The 14,619-nt window shown below is 37.7% G+C and overlaps 1 protein-coding gene across 4 annotated transcripts in view; it reads right to left on the bottom strand.

The window, feature by feature from the left end:
• The window catches only part of LINGO2 (leucine rich repeat and Ig domain containing 2), a 1,295,977-nt gene that overhangs the window by 749,183 nt on the left and 532,175 nt on the right, over positions 1-14,619 (bottom strand). For all 4 annotated transcript variants that reach the window (XM_060199677.1, XM_060199680.1, XM_060199678.1 and 1 more), the window contains one exon: positions 10,939-11,017. The gene's annotated coding sequence lies outside the window, so the exon portion shown is untranslated. The remainder of the gene's footprint in view (positions 1-10,938; positions 11,018-14,619) is intronic.

Genomic DNA, 14,619 nt, shown 5'->3' on the forward strand with positions numbered 1-14,619 from the left:
TGCTGGGGGAAATTTCAGTAGTGGTGAAGGAGTGATATAGGTGCCTCTATCTTTCTCTTCCTCTCTATGTCCCTCCCCTTCTCAATTTGTCTCTGTCCTTTCAAATAAATAAATAAATATGTAAAAATTAAAAAGATGTAAAATTTTAATAAATAAAATTTCAAAAAACAAAATATTTATAAGATACATATCCTATAACATATATGCCAGACTGAGTAGATAAAGTTGAAAGATGAATGAACAATAAATCTATCAAACAGGTAATGTGGAAACTCTCATTTCACCAACTCTCATTACTCTGTGTATACATAAATAAATGGATTCAAAGATTCCATAAGCATTATTTATTGCCTTATGTCTTTATTTTTATAAAATTACTTGTAAATCATAAATACTTGCTATAATTTTATAACACTGAATAACCATGAATACTTTTATTGCATTTAAAATGTCCCCATTAAAAATCAAGACAAAAAATTCAAGAGTTATGAATTTTGAAAAAAATATTTCAAATTACTGGGATAATGTTTCTTGATGATAAAATGTATAAACTCAAGAGAACATGCACAGGTATGAAACTGGGATATGTTGATCTCCCTCTTCTTAATTTATGGTGCTGTAAAAAACCCTGCTGTACTGTGATGTCACAGTATTAATGAGAACAAGAGAACAGAGATGGCAGAAGGTATTTTTAACAAAGTCATCTAGGCACTCATGAGGATGGCATATTTTTCATGAACAAGCAGCATAACTTAGTACTTTGCTCTATCACCATACACAACATAATGGAAATGGCAATTTAGAATACTTATTTTCCCATAGGGAACTCAATGGTGAGCAGGAAAAGATCACAGGCTCCCACAGATGATTTGTGAATTAATTAGGTGTTACATGTGAAACCTATGTTCCCAAGAATGCAGATGTCACACAAGAGTAAGGAAAAAATATAATCAGAATCTAAAGGGAAACCCAATGCAAATAGGCTTACCAGAAACCTGTTGAGATTAATCTTACTTATCTCTCTTTCAGAAGGGAAGACTTGGGGCAACAAAATTATTTAGGTTCCAAGCAAAAGGAATTGATATCTTTTCATTTTTTTCTCTAAAGTTTCCTTGAAATAGACAACTTCATGTCATAAGCTTTTTATGGATCCCTAAAATTATTCTTTCTCATGTAAAAACAAATTTTGAAAAAACAACAAAGAGAGGAGGGCCATTTTCTTTTATGCAATCATTAGCTCTGTCATCACTGCTTCTGAGTTCTCCATAAACTGTGTCTTTGTTAATAAATACATTTTGTAAGGTTATGTGTTTATCAGTTTAGTGCCCTTAGATAAACTAGTTAATCCTTTAGTCACTTGTTTCATCTGCGGTGTGAGGATAGTGATAATATTCACTTCATATGGTTGTTGTGTGGATTGAGCAAATATTATAAAGTACTAAAAAAAAGTGTCCAGTACTTTAGATTTTATTTCAATGTGTGGGCTGGCAAAAATAGTTCATTTGGATAGTGTACTTATTTTGTTATGCTTGTGTCCCAGATTTGAGGCTGGTTTCCATCACATTTGAAAAAGTTTCAATGCTATGATATCATTCCACCAACCTTCACTTCTCTCTCTTTTCCTTTCTGTATGAAATAAGTTAGCTTGCTTAAATTCCATGCAACCATGCATAAGAACCTGGGTTTGATCCCCCATTCCCCATTTTCAGGGAAGATGATTCACAAGTGGTGAAGGAAATATACAGGAAGTCTTTCTCTATCCCTCTTTGTGTCCCCCTTCTCCTCTCAATATCACTCTCTCTTACTCTCCAGGAGTGGTATATTCCTTGTGCTAGCAACCTGAGTCTCAGCAATAACTCCTATGGTAATTAAAAAAATAGGGAGTTGTATCAATAATATTACAAAATTATGTTCTAGTCTCACTGATATTTAAACTTCTGATCACTCAGTGTAGTTTTATTTATTTATTTTTTCATTTAACCACTCTGAAGAAAAACTATTCTTTCCTCGGAAAACAGAGGCCTCATAAAACTGAAGTACAAAGATACTAATAAAGTCTCAAGTATTAAGGATAGCAGAGTGGGGTTTATGATTCTTCTGTATATTTTGTAAAAGATAGAATAAAGAGATGACATATAGAAGTTATTTTATCTATTAAAATTATCTATTAAAATTTTACCTATTAAACAGAGGCCTCATAAAACTGAAGTACAAAGATACTAATAAAGTCTCAAGTATTAAGGATAGCAGAGTGGGGTTTATGATTCTTCTGTATATTTTGTAAAAGATAGAATAAAGAGATGACATATAGAAGTTATTTTATCTATTAAAATTATCTATTAAAATTTTACCTATTAAACAGAGGCCTCATAAAACTGAAGTACAAAGATACTAATAAAGTCTCAAATATTAAGGATAACAGAGTGGGGTTTATGATTATTTTGTATCTTTTGTAAAAAATAGGATAAAGAGATGACATATAGAAGTTATTTTATCTATTCAAATTTAAAAAGTGGCACTTAAATTGATTTCCAACTTTATGGTGGCAACCAAATAATACTGCAAGCATACTGAGGTACAGTTGTATTATTTTATAATTTTATTATTATTATTATTATTGTCATCATTGTTGGATAGGACAAAGAGAAATGGAGAGGGGAGGGGAAGACAGAGGGGGAGAGAAAGAGAGACACCTGCAGACCTGATTCACCGCTTGTGAAGTTACTCCCCTACAGGTGGGGAGCCGGGGGTTCGAACTGGGATCCTTCTATTCATCATGCGTTTTGTGCCACCTGTGCTTAACCTGCGGTGCAACCACCTGACTCCCAATTCTATTATTTTTATTTTTTTAATTTATTGGATAGATACAGTCAGAAATCAAGAGGGAAGGGGGAGATAGGGAGAGAGACAGAGAGGCACCTGCAGCCCTTCTTCACCACTCGTGAAGCTTTCCCTCTGCAGGTGGGGACTAGGAGCTCAAACCTGGGTCCTTGCAGATTGTAACATAGGCACTCAATCAGGAGAGCCACCACTCAGCCCCAGTTGTAATTTTATTTGCTGCTCTCATCCTCTATGGTAATGATATACAGCAAAAACAATCCTGATTCAAAGTAATTCAATTCTTTTATTATTATTATTTGTTTTCCCTTTTGTTGCCCTTTTTTTTTAGTTGTTGTAGTTATTATTGTTGTTATTGATGTTATCCCTGTTAGACAGGACAGAGAGAAATGGAGAGAGGAAGAGAAGACAGAGAGGAAGAAAGAAAGACACCTGCAGACCTGCTTCACTGCTTGTGAAGCGACTCCCCTGCAGGTGGGGAGCCAGGGGCTCGAACCATGATCCTTCTGCTGGTCCTTGCACTTCATGCCACATGCGCTTAACTTGATGTGCTACCACCCAACTCCCAGTAACTAAATTCTTACTCTGAGTGAATTACTGACAAGGTATATAAGAGGATGTAAATCAACCACTGAAATGACCTTCATTTCAAATCTCAAAATAACAGTATATAACCTATTCCAATAAAATAGCAATTGTAAAAAATATACATGAGTATATACAAAGAATATATTAGACATTTTCAAATGACCTTTTTTTTTTTTTTGGTTGATTCTTCTCCCTTCCTCATATGCTATATATTGAAGTAACTTCTGAGTCATGAAATGATCAAACAACACAGTCATGAAATGCCTGACAAGCAGAACAGGGTTGAGGTAACCACACAAAAACAACGAATCCACATTGCAGGGAGAATAAAATTTAGAGATTTTATTTTAACTTGTAAGCACAATGAGGCTTAAGGTATTCAACTTCTTCATTAAGACTGGAGAGTGGTATTCACAAAGTATAAAAATTCTAACAAGGGGCAATATAGTTGGTAAGTAGAAGCAAGAAATTAAATATATATAATGAGAACATGTATCAGATCTTACTCTATTGCTTAAAAAGATTTGAGATATTTATGTCAGCTATTTTTAGTGTTAATAGAAACTAAGTGAAAAATAAAACTAAATTAGTACAATAATGCTAAAGATAAAATCCACGCCAACTTAAAGTCAAATATTTTATGACTAGGAGTAGGAATACTATTCTCTTTTCTCAGATCATAGTACTGCTTTCTGCGTTGCTTTAAGGTTGCCTTCTGTAAGAACAATGGCAAAGAATAGCACAGTTCTATTTTCTTATTAATAGTTATTGGGATATAAAATCAATATGGAGAAATGTGGTAAGTTGAATTGCAGCCATGAACTGGTCTAGAAATGTTAAAAGTCTTTGCTAACACATTTTAAATTTTATTTCTAATTATAGATTTTTACATTGTTCCATCCATTCAGGTACTCTTAAAAGAAAATACAGTTCACACATATCCATAAACTAGTGCAAAATATATACCTGAAAGCAGAAGTACACTAGAGTTTGCAGTGAGTACCCCCCCCCCCCAACACTTCCTCTCCACTATTCCAAGCTTTGGGTCCATGATTGCTCAACAATTTGTTTGGCTTTGTATGTTAACTCTCTTTTCAGCCACCAGGTTCCAGATGCCACCAGGATGCCGGCCAGGCTTCCCTGGACTAAAGACCCCACCAATGTGTCCTGGAGCTCAGCTTCCCCAGAGAACCACCCTACTAGAGAAAGAGAGAGACAAACTGGGAGTATGGATTGACCAGTCAACGTCCATGTTCAGCAGGGAAGCAATTACAGAAGCCAGACCTTCTACCTTCTGCAACTCACAACGACCCTGGGTCCATGCTCCCAGAGGGATAGAGAATGGGAAAGCTATTGGGGAGGGGACGGGATATGGAGATTGGGTGGTGGGAATTGTGTGGAGTTGTACCTCTCCTATCCTATGGTTTTGTTAATTTTTCCTTTATTAAATAAAAAATAAATTTAAAAAAAAAGAAAATACAGATATGAGGGAGCTGCCTGGGGAGTAAGACTTTGGTTCACCATTTGTAGATGAAATATAAAAGGGGAAATTTGTTATAGTAAAGAAGATAATTGAGCTTCTCTGTTTAGAAGGGTCTCAGTCTTTGAGTTTGATCCTAAAAAAGGGATTTTTCAAAGTTAACCCAATTGGCAAACAATGTGATTATAGCAATAACTATCTATTGTCTTCTTAAACCCTAAGACAGAAGGAACCTCCTGCTTCCTCTATAGAGCCTGTATTTCCCCCAGTCCTGGAACCTTTAGTGTGGGGCTCACATTCCTGCATGCTTCTCTCAAGTCATACTAAATGATATTGCACCTGCCGATCCCAACCTAATCAATGCAACGAGTACCACCTCAGCATGCTTCACTTCAGACTATGTCCAGAGATGTCAGACATGGAATGTCAACCCTTCACCCTCATTACTCTAGTGAGACCTTTCCTTTCATAGTATTCTCTAATTCCATTCCAGGAGGTTCACTTCCTCAAAAAGTCCCAAAACCTAGATATAGACCAGATCCCTTAAGATAGAGCATGTGTTCACATGTATCCATAAATTAGGGCAAAATATATACCTGAAAGCAAAAATACTCAATAGTCTGTAGTGAGTCAGTATCAAGTTCATAATGAAATACTGTCTACTTAGACTTAGATACCCTCCTCACCTATTTCCTATTTCCGTTCTCTCATTGACTCCAAAGCTAACCTTAGGAAAACAAGGACTGTGAAAGCTGAATAAGGGCAAGAGACTGGCATACTTTAATGATGACTGTTTAGTCACTATCAGGCCACTCCATCAGCTGGGGACCTAGTTGGGAAGTCCTGAGATTCCCAAACAGACTTGATGGACCTAGACCTTGAATAAATCCCTCTCTCCATTGTTACTGGTCATTTCTATCAGGAACAACACAACAGACCCCTTTGTGGGCCCACATAGAACCTTGCTCTCAACTTGGATCAACAACGGTAGAGAATGTTCCCCATCCATCAAAGGGAGGATGGACAACATACTCTATGCTACACCTGAGGAAGATGGGTCAATATGGGGCAGCCTGGAATGTTCCTAGTTATGACCACAGAATGTGCGCTCAGATCTACAGGGATGCAGAGGTCACATAGGCTCCTAAGCTGATTATGTGCCCCAGATCAGATCAAATAGATGGGGTTTACAGTTAACAATATTTATACCCCTTTCCCATATTAGTGAGCTACTCTCTTCCCTGATACAGCTTTCTGGTCCTTTTTCCAGCCAGGACATCATCTCCCCAGACAATAACTTGGATGTGCCTGCATATCAGATTTCAGGCTGAGGGGAAAAAGAAAAAGGAAAAAAAAAAAAACAAAAAACTAGTATAGCCACAGGCCCTATGGAATATAACTAAAATATGCCAACTAGCTATCTAGAAAATAGAGGACTCCTCAACTCTTCATCTGCACTATTCCAGCCCTTAGGGCCATGATTGGTCAACAATTTGTTTGCCTTTGTATGTTAACTCTCTTGTCAACCACCAGGTTACAGATGCTAGTAGATGCTGACCAGACTTCCCTGGACAGACAACCCCACCAATATGTCCTGGAACTCTGCTTCCTCAGAGCCCTTCCCCACTAGGGAAAGAGAGAGACAGACCGGGAGTATGGATCGACCTGTCAATGCCCATGTTCAGTGAGGAAGCAATTACAGAAACCAGACCTTCCACCTTCAGCATCCCACAATGACTTTGGGTGCATACTCCCAGAGGGTTAAAGAATAGGAAAGCTAACAGGGGAGGGGATACAGAGTTCTGGTGGTGGGAACTGTGCAAAGCTGTACCCCTCTTATCCTATGGTTTTGTCAATATTTCCTTTTTATAAATAAAAAAAAAGAAAAGAAAAAACTCACTAAAAGAAAAAAAAAAAGAAAGAGAAGACTGACTTATGTACAATCATGAATGACTATCTCACTTCACCCAGGCTTCTCTCCAGTCAATGCTTAAGATTCTGTTTTCATTCTCTGTGCAAGTGCCTCCTGCAAATATTGTGCAGATAGTTTCTTTGTACTCAAATACCTGTTTAAGTTATTAGATCTAGAGTGAGGTCTCATTAAGAACACTATTCAGAGTAACTATTTAACCTCTCTGCTTGTCTTACTTTCAGACTAACACTTATTTTCTATTAGCAATGAATATTTTCTTTCACCTATGTTTTTGTTTTGTTAATGAACTCCATATCTTATAGCACCCACTTAGAACATAACTTCCATGGAAGCCATGTTCTTAATTATTAACATACATATGAATATTAAACATGATAGATGCATGATGATATATATTAAATGGATTCATTCATTCATTCTTTTTTTTTCTTTTTTGCCTTCAGGGTTATTGCTGGGGGTAGGTGCCTACACCATGTATCCACTGCTCCTGGAGGCTATTTTTTTCCCTTTTGTTTCTCTGGTTGTTTTATCATTGTTGTAGTTATTACTATCATTTTTATTGCTATTGTTGTTGTGGATAGGACAGAGAGAAATGGAGAGAGGAGGGGAAGATAGAGAGGGGGAGAGAAAGACAGATACCTACAGATCTGCTTCACCGCCTATGAAGGGACTTCCCTGCAGGTGGGGAGCTGGGGTATCTAACTGGGTTCCTTAAACCAGGCCTTGCGCTTTGTGCCACAGGCGCTTAACTAGCTGAGCTACCGCCTGACTCTCCAGTAGTAATTCTTGTTACTACTTTGCTGACTAATATTAGTCTGCAGAAATGTATAGGAGGATCCTAGATGCACTGGTAGTATGCACTGAGAGTGTGCCACCGCCTGGTCCCCCAAAATAATTTCTAAGACTCAGTAAACTTTGAAAAATATACATAACAACAATAGCAATATATAAATAGTAATACTTCAATATTGGGACTAGGTGGTGATGCATCAGGTTAAGCGCACATAGGACTGAATGCAAGGACCAGCTCAAGGATCCGGGTTCAGGCCCCTGACTCCCTATATGAAGAAGGGAAGCTTCACAAGCTTTGAAGCAGATCTGCAGATGTCTTTCTCTCTCTTTCTGTCTCCTCCCCTCCCCCTCCCTTTCCCCTCACAATTTCTCTCTGACCTATCCAATAAACTGGGGAAAAAAAAATGATTGCTAGGAACAGATCATAGTGCCAACACAGAGCTCCAACAATAATCTTAGAAGCAGAATAAATAAATAAATAAATAAATGGTTTAATACTTATGTTGGGGGAGGGGCAATGTTAAAATATCCCTTTGTTAATTTTAACAAAGACTTATCTACCAGAGCAATGGAAAAATCAGTACTGGAGTAAAAGGGAGTTATAAATGTTAGTGAAAAAGAGCAAAGTTTTAGAACAAAAACAACAGGCTATGAGTGAGGTCTTTTCTCTCATTCTACTCTTGTTTTATGCTTGAGATTTTTGGTAAAATGAAAGCTCTCAATGCCAACAATTTTGAATAGGAATTTGATATATTTTTTAATACTATCAAAATCAAGTAAAATATTTATATTGAAAATAGTCACTAGGCATTTAATAGAAATTAAAAATGTGGTGGCTCCGCAGAGCCCCGAGACAGGGCTCAGCCCAGGGTCGCGGCCACCTGCTGCCCGGCCCCTCTTCTTCCCGCTCCTCCCCTGCCCCTCCTCCTCAGCATCCTCCTCCATCATCTTCTTCCCCGCTCCTCCTTTCCTTCCTCTTCTCCTTCCTCCTCTTCCATCTCCTCCCTCCTCCATCATCATTTTCCCCATCGCTTTTCTCCTCTCTTCCTCTCCTCCTTCCTCTCTCCTCTTCCTCCTCCTTCCCTCTTTCCCTCTCTCCCCTCTCCCCTCTCTCCTCCTCCGCCTTCCCTCCCCCCCCCCCCCTCTCCTCTCGTCGTCTTTACTGTAATGAAGTGCTGCGTCCTTAAGACTTGTTTCGGGTGGAATCTCAGTCGCCCCGACGTACCAGCCCCCCTCCCCCCCAGCACAGTGCCCGCTCCATCTCTCCCCTGACGCCCAGCTCACCCTCCCCCTGTACAAGCCCAGGTCGGCAGGGTAGCGGCAGGGCAGGGGTGGGGCAGGGCAGGATAGGTTAGGGCAGGGGCAGGGCAGGGGATGGCAGGGCAGGGGCAGGGGCAGGGCAGGGGCAGGGCAGGGGCAGGGCAGGGGCAGGGGCAGGGCCGGGACAGGGGCAGGGCCGGGACAGGGGCAGGACAGGGGCAGGGGCAGGGGCAGGGCAGGGGCAGAGCCGGGACAGGGGCAGGACAGGGGCGGGACAGGGCAGGGCAGGGGCAGGGCAGGGCAGTCAGGGGCAGGGCAGGGCAGGGCAGGGCCAGGGCAGGACAGGGGCGGGACGGGGCAGGGCAGGGGCAGGGCAGGACAGGGGCAGGATAAAAGTAAAAAAAAAAAAAAAAGAAAGAAATTAAAAATGTGTACTAGTCTTCCTGATAAAAAAGAAAGTCTTGCCCTATCTACTGTCAATTTGTATCTGAAGAAGACAACCAGTGTTCTTTAGGTTTACAAATAAGGACACATTTTAGAACTTCATATATATTTATGTAGTGAAAAATGTTGATTTAAACTAAGAAAGAAATACTAGGAAATACTCAAAGGGGTGATTTTTTTTCACAATTTCTTTAAATCACATGAAATTTATCCTATTTTAATTGACATTGCATGATCTTTTTTACTAGAAGAGGCTTATAAGTGATAGTTTTGTTATATGTAAGGAAACAATTTCTCCTGGTTCTTTTCTCATTACTCTTCACTTAGTCTCTGTTATTTTATCCAAGTTAATATAATGGAGAACCTTATAAGATGTGAAACATAGATGCCTCATCATATAGTTCATCACATAAATTTTGTCAATAACACCCCTTTTAAATAAATAAACGCAACATATTATTTGTACTTCACTCTTACTATTCTCTTTGAAATATATTTCTTTTTTTTCCCCCTGTAAACCTGTATCTGTGCCTAAAGTATGTCAGCTTCATTTGAGCTCCAAAATAACGCTCTAGACTGGTGTGTGTTGGTGTGTGTACCTGTGTGTCTGTGTCCACCACTGAACCAGGGTAGGCTAATAACATGCAAAGCATCCCTTCTTTCTCTTTATCATCTGTCCAATATGTAAAAACAATTATGAAAGCAAAAGTACTCATTTTCCAGAAAACCTATTTTTCAAAATAAGTTAGTTTTTGCTTCATCTTTAGGTCTTCATAAGTACAACAACTATAAGATCCACATCTCTCCATTTGTATAGCAAGACATATTTTTTGATAGTCCCTAGTTGATCTTCCTAGGAACTTCTGGAATTCTAATTCTTTTTTATGTAACTTTAGGTGGTGAAAAGGAGACAATTACAGCAAATGATTCAACTGAAACAAAACAAAACAAAATAAATAAAAGCAAAATCTTTTTTGTGACACTTGGTAAATGACCACCAGCAGAGAAGAGAAAGAATGAACACTAATGCCTTTCCACAGAAAAGAAAATCATTCACTTCTCACATACACAAATTACTGAATGGCTATGAGGTAGCTTCTGTTTTTAAATATTTAATTTTAAAATAGAGTGAGTATATGTAATACCCTTTAGGACTCACTTTTTAAAATGCCTAAAATGAACAACTTCCATTTGAAATTATTGATAGTATGCCTTCAATGTCAGTAGCATTAACAAAAATATTAACAATAATATCTTTTGTCATATATAACATTTGAAGATGCAGAAATGGTATTGAAAAAGGAAACAAAAATTACTATAGACTGTCTTAAATAATCAAATAGAATATATGATAGTTTTGCAGATATATATATATATATATATATACATATGTATGTATTTCCAGCAGCAGTTCTGTCAATTTGTCAAAAATTTTCCCTAATCATTTTCATGCTAACAAACTAAAGTAACTACTTTCACCTAATCAAATGTATGATTAAACACAAGAAAATCAATTTCCTTCTTAGTATTAAAATAGGTATTCAGACAGAAAATGTTACTTCATTTTATCCAAAAATACAATTAAAATTAATTCATTATTTACCTGTGTGATTGAAAATCCACTGGACAATTTAGAAGTCCAAGCAGTTCATGATGCAGCTCTTGATGGCACTGTTTGATTCCTGTTGTTTAAAAAGAAGGAAGTTTGAAATAGTGCATTTGCAGCAAGTTATGTCTTCATAAAAAGATATTGATTAGCTATATATTGTTTATTATTACTCCATATTGGCATTTAAAAGTACCATCTTATATACTGCTACTGTCATACCTTTTTTCCCCTAAAATTATATAGCAATGAGTATTATATCTGATTGGGACTTCAAAGGCATGAAAATGGGCTCCAGATTATGAAACACTATAAAATTAAAAGCACTAGGTTACGTGTTATTTTTCTGAGGAGGTGTTGTAACACGAAAACTAAAACATTTGTAATTGTTTTATTATTATTAGACATATATTACTAACATGAACATTTTTCACCAGGTTTATCGCTGAGGTTTGTTGTGGCATTATGAATTCCTGGATCCTTGCACGCATCCTGGCGCTTAAATAGGTGCACAAATGCCTGGCCCTTATGAAAACTGTTTTAAGAATACTTAGTGTTGTATGCCTATTCAATCTTTATTTACAAAATTACATATTTATTACAGAGAGAGAGAGATCAGACAGCACAGAACAGCTTCCACAGTACAGTACTAAAGATCAGACCAAGCACCTCACACAGAGAAGTCCCTTGCTCTAGCCACCTTATTTTCCTGAGAGAAATTAAGAGAGGAGGTGGATATAGAGGAGAGGAAAAGAGAGATACCTGAAGACCTGCTTCGAAGCTTGTGAAACTTCCCTTCTGCAGGTGGGGAGCCAGGGGCTTGAACTTGGATCCTTCAGTTGATCCTTGGCTTCTACTATGTACACTTAAACAGATATGCCACCCCCCCCTTTTCTTTACTATTGTAGATCTTAGGAAGAATTCTTAATCTATGCCCCATCATTTTCCTGAAGAGAATTAATACTATGTGGGAAATGGATAGCCATCATTTGATACACCTATAGGTAATATATAGGTGTTTAAGTGGCTTCTACTTTTAGATATACTGTACATATATAATATTAAAAGTAATATTAAAGTTCACAACCTACTTCAATTATCTAAGGAAAAGACAATTTGATTATTATTTTCCCCATTTTCTAAAAGTAATGTGATAATTTCTACCCAATAATTGTATTATAAACCATCATCACACCCATAAAATGATTAAAATCATATATAAAAAAATAAATCCTACAAGTGTTGACAAGTGTGTGTGGGGAAAATAACTTTAATACATTGTTGATGGGAATGTAAATTGGTTCAACCCCTATGGAAAAGTCTGGAGATTCTCAGAACACTATAAATGGACCTACCCTTAGACCTAGTAATTTCTCTCCTGGAGATTTACCCAATGGAAGCAGAAACAAAAATTTAAATAAATTAATGTTCATTGCAGCACAATTCATAATAATCTAATTTTGAAACAACCCATATGGTCATTGAAAGAATATATATATATATATATATATATATATATATATATATATATATAATGTTATATTATATTATATTAATATATAAATATATATAAAATGATGAAGTAATTTTCTTTGCCTCATCTTGGATGGAACTAGTAGAAATCATGTTAAGTTATATAAGGCAAAAAGAGAAGAGTAAATATCAGGTATTACACTTAATGGTGGAACTTAAGAAACAAGGACAGTTTAGATTTATACAAATTATATTAACAACTGAATTATTTCAGAAGCTACTATCAGAAATTATCAGAGGACTTCCGGAGGTGGGGCTACGAGCAGCAGCAGATCTGTTTATCTCCTCTCCTCTCCTCTCCAGGATCAACTAGGAATACCAAAGGAGACCACCTGGGACTGAAACAAGACAGGACCAGAACGACTACAGGAACCCACCAAATCACCAGTGAGTGCAAACACACGTGGCTGGTGACAGAGAGGAGCCTAGGGAGACACTAAGTGGCTGGTAACAGTCAGGCAATCTATCAGTTGATACACCACATTCAGTCTGTTCCACCAACAAGGGGACAGCTGAAGGGAGGAGAGGACTCCCTGGAGACTCACCAAGTGCAACTTTGAGTCTCCATTGCTACTGCCCTAAAAATCTGGAGCAGTGGCAGGGAGGGATACCAGGGGACAGAGATCTAACCAGGAAATTCAGGAGAAGACCTATACCTCAGTGGCATAGCTGTGGGGCTGTGAAAGTCTCTTTGCATAACCACCGGACTATCTCTGCCACACCCTGCCTTATCTCTTGGTTAGGAGTCAGTGATTAAGAAGCCTACTTATAGTTAGAAGCCCTCAGGCTCCCATAGCCTACAGAGAAGAAAAAAAATAAAGAGGCTTTTAAATCACTGAGCTCCAACTCAGGGAATACTATTGAAACAACTGTTAACTTCCACCACTGTGAACCCTTTAATTACCTTACTTAGACACAAGTCAATCCAGGAAATAGTGATCAGTAATTTGAAAAGTACTAAGAGAGGGAACTCATAACATAATATATAAAATGGGTAAACCAACAAGAAGAAACATTGGAGAAACTAACCAGGACAACAGTCCAGCTAAAAGCCCCCCAAAGGGTGAGGCACAAAATATCGAGGTCAACATCCAAACATTAGCTAAGGAAATAATCACAGGAGTGAATAAAGAGTTTGAAAGAATTGTAATCAGAAATACAGAAACAACAAATGAGACTCTGGAAGAAAACACTAACTATCTCAAGGTTATTAGAGAGCCGAAAGCTGAAATAACTGAGCTAAGAACACAACTAGCTGAACAAGCTAAAAAAGTATCAGAACAGGGAAACAAAATAGAAGAACTCCAGAAAACAGTAGAGGGCAGAGAGAATAGAATCAATGAGGCTGAAGACAGAATTAGCAAGATCGAGGACAAATTAGAGACGACTAAAAAAGAAGTAAGAGATCTCAAAAAGAGATTCAGAGATGCTGAAACAACAACAGAGACCTATGAGATGATTTCAAAAGAAACCATGTATGCATTATTAGCTTACCAGAGGAAGAAAGAGAGGAGGTGAAGAAAACATTCTTCAGGCCATAATAGCTGAAAACTTCTCTAGTCTAGACAACATCAAAGACATAAAGATTCAAGAAGCCCAGAGGGTCCCAAACAGAATTAACCCAGACTTAAAGACACCAAGACACATCATATTTACAATGGAAGGAATAAGGATAAAGAAAGGATCCTGAAGGCTGCAAGAAAAAAAAAACAAAGAGTCACCTACAGAGGAAAGCCCATAAGATTAGCAGCAGACTTCTACACACAAATACTACAGGCCAGAAGAGAATAGCAAGATATCTATCGAGTGCTCAGTGAGAAAGGCTTTCAACCAAGAATATTATATCCTGCTAGACTGTCATTCAGACTAGATGGAAGCAAAACCTTCTCAGACAAGCAACAGTTGAAGGAATCAACTATCACCAAGCCTGCCCTGAAAGAAGTTCTGAAAGGTCTTCTATAAACAGTAAGACCATCATAAATAGGACATATATCAGAACACTCTAAAACTCTACAAGAATGGCATTAAAATATCTTCAGTCTTTGATATTAATAAATGTCAATGGCCTGAATTCACCTATTAAAAGACACAGAGTAGGAAGATGGATCAGAAAATACAACCCAACAATATGCTGTCTACAGGAAA

The sequence above is a fragment of the Erinaceus europaeus genome, chromosome 10 (assembly GCF_950295315.1).
Source record: "Erinaceus europaeus chromosome 10, mEriEur2.1, whole genome shotgun sequence".
Classification (NCBI taxonomy): domain Eukaryota; kingdom Metazoa; phylum Chordata; class Mammalia; order Eulipotyphla; family Erinaceidae; genus Erinaceus; species Erinaceus europaeus.